This window comes from Cucurbita maxima, unplaced genomic scaffold (assembly GCF_002738345.1).
Source record: "Cucurbita maxima cultivar Rimu unplaced genomic scaffold, Cmax_1.0 Cma_Scf00028, whole genome shotgun sequence".
NCBI classification, from domain to species: Eukaryota; Viridiplantae; Streptophyta; class Magnoliopsida; order Cucurbitales; family Cucurbitaceae; genus Cucurbita; species Cucurbita maxima.
Genome location: NW_019272044.1, coordinates 304,098 through 311,218, shown reverse-complemented (window position 1 = coordinate 311,218; position 7,121 = coordinate 304,098). Strand labels below are relative to the sequence as shown.

Sequence of the window (7,121 nt, the reverse complement as noted above, 5' to 3'; positions counted from 1 at the left end):
AGCTAAAACCGTGATGTTTCAAATGTTGCAAACCATTCGGCAAATTCATGGACTACCGTCAGAAGATCTTCACCTACAACTAAAGTCATTTTTTGGAGTTAGTGACTCATTTCGATTCCAAGAAGTGGATAAATACGTGATTAGACTGAGCTGGTTATCAACTTCTTGGAATAGTCTAATAGAGAAATTTTTGATCAAGTACTTTCCACCCACTAGAAACGCACGGTTCAGAAATGAGATTGTTTTTTTTCAACAGTTTGAAGATGAGACACTAAGTGAAGCTTGGGAGAGATTTAAGGAGATGCTTAGAAAGTGTCCTCACCATGGATTATCTCATTGTATATAAATGTTGACTTTCTACAATGGATTAAATATTGCTACTAAACAAGTAGTTGATGCTTCCGCTAGGGGCTATTTTGTCAAAGACATACAATGAAACATATGAGGTTTTAGAGAGAATAGCATCTAACTATTGTCAATGAGCCGATGTGAGAAGCAACCTAGGAAAGAAGACTCGAGGAGTACTTGAAGTTGATGCTTTGTCTTCTATCAATGCTCAACTTGCTTCGGTGACTAATATTTTACAAAATCTAACGTTGGGGCAAGACTTCATGATTAAAGCACCAGTCCATACAGCTGTTGTAATTAACCAAACAGCAGCCGAATCTTGTGTATATTGTGGAGAGGAACACACCTTCGATCAGTGTCCAAGCAATCCGGCCTCAATTTTCTATGTCGGGAATCAAGCTAGTCAAGGAAACCAGAAAAATAATCCCTTCTCAAATACTTATAATCCGGGGTGGAGAAATCATCCAAACTTCTCATGGAAGGGACAAGACTTATACAACCAACAAATGTCATCTAAAGCAAATTACCCTCCGGGTTTTGGATTACACAATCAATTGGCTTATAGTTCTCAACAAGTCAACACCCAAGGGAAAGGAACTAGCCAAGCTCAATACACATCGGGAACATCTATTGAGAACCTAATAAAGGAATATATGGCTAAAAATTATGCTGTGATACAAAGTCAACAAGCCTCATTGCGAAATTTGGAATTTCAAGTAGGTCAATTAGCAACTGAGTTACGAAATAGGCCTCTTGGGAAGTTGCCAGCAGACACCGAAACAAAAAAGAGAAGGCAAAGAGCAATGTCAAGCAATAGAGTTGAGAAGTGGAAAAAAAATACCTAGCAAGGGAGAAAAAAATGCAAAACAATGTGACAGCCATTCCCAAGAAACTTCTGATACACAGTAGAGAAATGAGGAAGCTGCTGTACAAAAAGAACACGGCAAGGATTATGCAGAAATTGAGAAGCAACCTAAAATGCAAACAATAGCCAGCAGTGGACAAGAGAGCAGAACATGCACACCAGCACCTCCTTTTCCACAAAAAAATAAAAAGAAAGAAAGAGGAAGCCCATTTTGAGAAGTTTATGGATATTCCGAAGAAAATTCATATAAACATACAACTAGTGGAAGCTTTGAAGCCAATGCCAAATTATGTGAAATTCTTGAAGGATGTACTCACTAATAGAAGGAAGTTTGAAGAATTTAAGGTGGTGTCACTAAATGAAGAGTGCAGTGCAATATTGAAGAACAAGATCCTACTAAAGGAAAAAGACCTTGGGTCGTTCACTATTCTCATATCAATTGGAGGAAAGGAGCTAGGAAGAGAACTATGTGACTTGGGAGCAAGCATCAACTTAATGCCTCTATCTATTTACAAGAAGTTTGGGATTGGAGAGGCTAGACTGACTACAATCACCTTACAACTAGCTGATAGGTCCATCATTTATCCCGAAGGAAAGATTTAGGGCATCTTAATTCAAGTTGACAAATTCATATTTCCTGCAGATTTTATCATTTTAGATTATGAAGTCGATCATGATGTACCAATTATTTTGGGAAGGTCATTTTTAAAGACTAGAAGAACATTAGTAGATGTCTACAAAGGAACCATCATGTTAAGAATGGGTGACCAAAAAGTTGAATTTAATATCAATGACAGCATGAAATATCCAACAATGACAGAAGAATGCTCAGCAATATATGAATTGACAGAACAACCAACAACCGAGGAATGGGAGGATGGAGAAAGCAAGCAGGAAGAAGACAATAGCTGGAATGACAGAATAGAACAGTTAGCAGTTTTAGGTGAATTAAGTAGAACTTTTGAGTCACTAGAATGTGAGGGAAGAAAGAGTTCACCGATGAGATCATCTATTGAGGAAGCGTCGTAACTGGACTTGAAACCACTACCTCCTAACCTTAAGTATGCTTATTTAGGTGACAAAAGACACTACCCATCATCATCTCAGTGACACTATCCTCGGCTCAAGAGGATATGCTCCTAGAAACATTGAAGAAGCACAAGGGGGTGATAGGTTGGACATTGGCGAATATAAAAGGAATTAGCCCTTCACTATGCATGCCCAAAATACAATTGGAGAAAGGAAAAGTTAAATCAATTGAGCAACAAAGACAATTAAATCTCATGATGAAGGAGGTCGTTAAAAGGAGATTCTCAAATGGCTAGATGCTGGAATAATTTATCCAATTGCAAACAGCAGCTATGTCAGTCCTATTCAATGTGTTCCGAAGAAAGGAGGATAACAGTAATGGCAAATGAGAACAATGAGTATCACCCCACTAGAATAGTGAATGGATGGAGAATTTGCATGGATTATTGAAGGCTAAACAAAGTGACACGTAAGGATCATTTTCCCTTACCATTTATAGATCAAATGCTTGATAGGCTTCTTGGAAAGTCACATTATTGCTTCTTGGATGGTTATTCGGGATACAATCAAATTACAATCAGTCCAGAAGATCAAGAGAAAACTACATCACATGCCCACATGAAATTTTTTTGTTAAAATATCATCACTAGCCCAATAGAGTTAAGCCCAACCATGGTATGAGTGATTATATTTATGTTAAGAAAATGATTTAGGATTTTAGGAATAAATTTAGGAAAATGATTTAGATACTTTAGGAAGAAGGTTGAGAAATTTTAGGATGCCTATCATCTAGTATAAATACCCCTCCATCCTACCTAGTTTATCATCCTAAGAAATCTCAAGCAATACAAAGTAGTAGTTTCTACAGGGTGTTTTGTAAATTCCTTCTCGATTGATCTTAATAAAGTGTGCGAGTGTTTCCCACAGAGAGTTGTGTTCAACAATCTGGTATCAGAGCGAGGTCAGTGTAAGTTGTGGATCTCTTGGAATTCTTAGTATGCTCTGTGGTTGCAGCTCTCTCTGATCTTCCACATCAGAAATGATTTCTTGAGATTATTAGTGTGTGAGTTTCTTTTGTGTCGTAAGTAGTCTGTAACTCTGTAAGTCTTGTGTCGAAAGAGCTTGTTTGGTATTACTGAGGCATAGCCAACACAATGGGTGATTTTCAAATCGTTGGAGGAATCAAGAAACTCAACAACAACTACTACAACACGTGGGCAACATGCATGATGTCCTATTTACAAGAACATGATCTTTGGGAGATCATTGACGGATGCAAAACTACGCCGCCAGAGGATGATTCTAACAGCGCCTTGCACAAATGGAGAATCAAAGTAGGCAAAGCAACGTTTGCCTTGAAGACCACAATCAGAGAAGAGATGTTAGAGCATATTTGGGATGACAAGACACCGAAAGAAGCATGAGACACGTTCGTGATGTTGTTCTCAAAGAAGAACGATACGAGGCCACAACTTCAGGAGAATAAGTTGTCAATTTCACAACGTTACATGACGATTGCTCAATACTTCTACAAGGTCAAGTTGATCTGTCAGGAGATTACTGAACTAGACCCGAAGTCCGCCATTGTAGAGTCTCGAATGAAGAGGATTATAATCAACGGATTGCGACCAGAATATAGAAGCTTTATTATTGTTGTACAAGGATGGCTCATTCAACCATCACTTGTAGAGTTCGAAAATTTGTTAGCCAGCCAAGAAGCCATGGCTAAACAAATAGGAGGCATCACATTGAAGGGTGAAGAAGAAGTACTCTACACGAGTGAAAGTCGGAGCAATAATAGGTCGTCTACAAAACGTGGATACAATGGTGACAAAAGAAGAAATCACCAAGGAACTATACAACCAGGGAGAGCTCAGAAGAACGATAATAATAACTCTCAAAGGAAGAGATTTGAAGGCATCTACTACAATTGCGGGAAGAAGGGCCATATGTCCAAAGATTGTTAGTCCAAGAAAAAATCTGTTGAAAGCAATGTGGCATCCTCCAACATGGAGATGGAGGAGGAATGGGATGCAAAGGTACTATATGCTATAGAAGAAGATGAGCTAGCACTCATGGCAATGATGGGAGACCATATCGATTATGAGAATGATTGGAACATTGATTCAAGATGCTCAAATCACATGATTGATGATCAAAGTGGTGCAATAGAAGAGGAGTGACCCTCAGAAAAGGAAGTATTACCAAACCTTGAGCAAATTGAAGAAATTCTTCTACAGAACACGGGGGAGCAAACTGAAGAAATTCTTCTGCAGAACACAGGGGACAAATTGTACACATTTGCTTAAGTGTTGATGTGCCTGAAGATTCAAGTGACACTAGTGCTGGTGAGCAAGAAGTGACTCAACCAAGCGAACCTAATGAAAATGAAATGACACTTCAACAACTCAGACATTGAGAAATAATCCTAAAGCCAAATCCAGAGTATGCCAACGCAGTAGAAGATGAAGTTAATGAGCCGGAGACATATGAAGAAGCATTACAAAACTCAGCTTGGCAAAAAGCGATGAAGGAAGAAATTATAGCCCTGAAACAAAATCAAACTTGGGAATTAGTGCCAAGACTCAGAGATACCAAACTCATCTTTTGCAAGTGGCTTACGAAATAATGTGTCTCTCGGATGGATCAATCGAAAGATACAAGACTCAACCTGTAGCTCGAGGGTTCTGTCAATAATATGGACTAGACTATGATGAAATGTTCAGTCTAGTGGCGAAGATCACTATCGTACAGGTTCCTCCAGCACTTGCTAATAAAGATTGGAAATTTAGACAGATGGATATGAAGAATATTTTCTTGCATGGAGAGTTGGATCAGAAGATCTACATGAACCAACCAAATGGATTCGAAAATGAAGTTGGAGTCATTAGCCAGTATATGCGAAGTCTAAAGAAACCTCATTTGGATGTGGCCCGATAGACCTTGAGATATGTCAAACGATATCACGATACTCGAAGGTCAAGCACCAGGCATGTGTTCAAGCTCAGTTCAAGAACAATTTCTTGGTGTAACAAAAGACAACCAACTGGATCATTGTCAACTAGAGAAGCAGAGTACAGAGCAGCGGCGAGCGCAGCTAAAAAATGTACATGGCTGAAACTTCTGATGAAAGATTGACACCAAAAGGTTGACTATTCGATACCACTTCAATGCGACAACCAATATGTGAATCGTCAAGTAGAAAATTCGATGTTTCATGGCAGAACAAAGCATGCGGAGGTGCACTTCCATTTTATTAGAGATAAAGTCTTGAAGGAAGAATACAGATGACCAAGTGGTAGACTTGTCTACAAAAGAGCTGAATATTTGCACACATGAGAGCTTTCGCTGTGGTGCAACGAATGAGGACTAGTGCTGAGGGGGAATGGGAATGTTAAAATATCATCACTAGCCCAATAGGGTTAAGCCCAACCATTGTATGTGAGATTATATTTATGTTAAGAAAATGATTTAGGATTTTAGGAATAAACTTAGGAAAATGATTTAGGGATTTTAGAAATAAATTTAGGAAAATGATTTAAATACTTTAGGAGAAAGGTTGAGAAATTTTAGGAATTGATTACCTATCATCTAGTATAAATACTCATCCATCCTACTTAGTTTATCATCCCAAGAAATCCCAAGTAATACAAAGTAGAGCTATAGGGTGTTTAGTAAATCTCTTCTCAATTGGTTTTAATAAACTGTGCAAGTGTTTCCCATAGAGAGTTGTATTCAACATTTTTTCCTTTAGACGAATGCCCTTTGGACTATGTAATGCTCCAACAACATTTCAACATTGCATGATGACCATTTTTACAGATATGGTAGAAACATTTATGGAGATATTCATGGATGACTTTTCAGTTTATGGAGAATCTTTTGAGACTTGTTTGTGCAATTTGAGGAAGGTTCTACAAAGATGTGAGGAGAAGAATCTTGTACTGAATTGGGAAAAATGTCATTTTATGGTCAATGAGAGAATAGTGCTAGGCCATAAGATCTCAAGAAGACGAATAGAAGTTGATAGAGCCAAGATAGAAGCTATCGAGAGATTGAATCCACCTACGTCAGTTAAAGGTATAAGAAGCTTTTTGGGTCATGCAGGGTTTTATAGGAGGTTTATTAAAGATTTCTCCAAGATTGCAAACCGTTGTGTAGTTTGTTGGAGTCAAATAGAAAATTTGTTTTTGACAAACAATGCATGACTGCCTTCCAAACATTAAAGACAGCACTGACCACAGCTCCTATAATGTCAACCCTTGATTGGAATTCACCATTTGAGTTAGTCTTCATGCTGTGGGGGCAATGTTAGGGTAGAAAAAGGGGAAGGTACTTCATCCTATCTATTACGCCAGCAAAATGTTGAATGAGGCTCAAGTGAATTGTTAGCTGTAGTATTCGCTGTTGAAAAGTTCAAAGCTTATTTATTTGGAGCGAAGTTGAAAGTGCACACTAACCACGCAGCAATCAAGCACCTAATGATGAAACCGAATGCGAAGCCAAGATTAATTAGATGGATTCTACTCCTACAAGAGTTCGAGATAGAAATTGACACGAAAAAAGCTAATAACCACGTAGCGGATCACTTATCTAGAATTGAGAACATGGAAGAAAAGGTTAATAGCAAAGAAATTGATGATGCATTTCTGGATGAACAGCTGCTTGGAATAAACAGCAGTAGCAGAATGACAGCAACTCCATGGTATGCAGACGTAGCAAATTTTTTGGCTTGTGCCATCATACCCGAAGAGAAAAATTATCAACAAAGGAAGAGGTTTTTCCACGATTCCAAAAGTTACATTTGGGATGAACTTTTTCTTTTTAAACAATGTGGAGACAGCATAATGAGAAGATGCATTCCAGACAACGAAATACC

The 7,121-nt window shown here is 38.3% G+C and overlaps 1 non-coding gene across 1 annotated transcript; it reads right to left on the bottom strand.

The window, feature by feature from the left end:
• Positions 1 to 224: 224 nt before the first annotated feature.
• On the bottom strand, positions 225 to 330 carry LOC111465264. The gene has a single exon (XR_002714182.1). It is a non-coding gene; the product is annotated as a Plant small nucleolar RNA R71 (small nucleolar RNA).
• Positions 331 to 7,121: the final 6,791 nt, after the last annotated feature.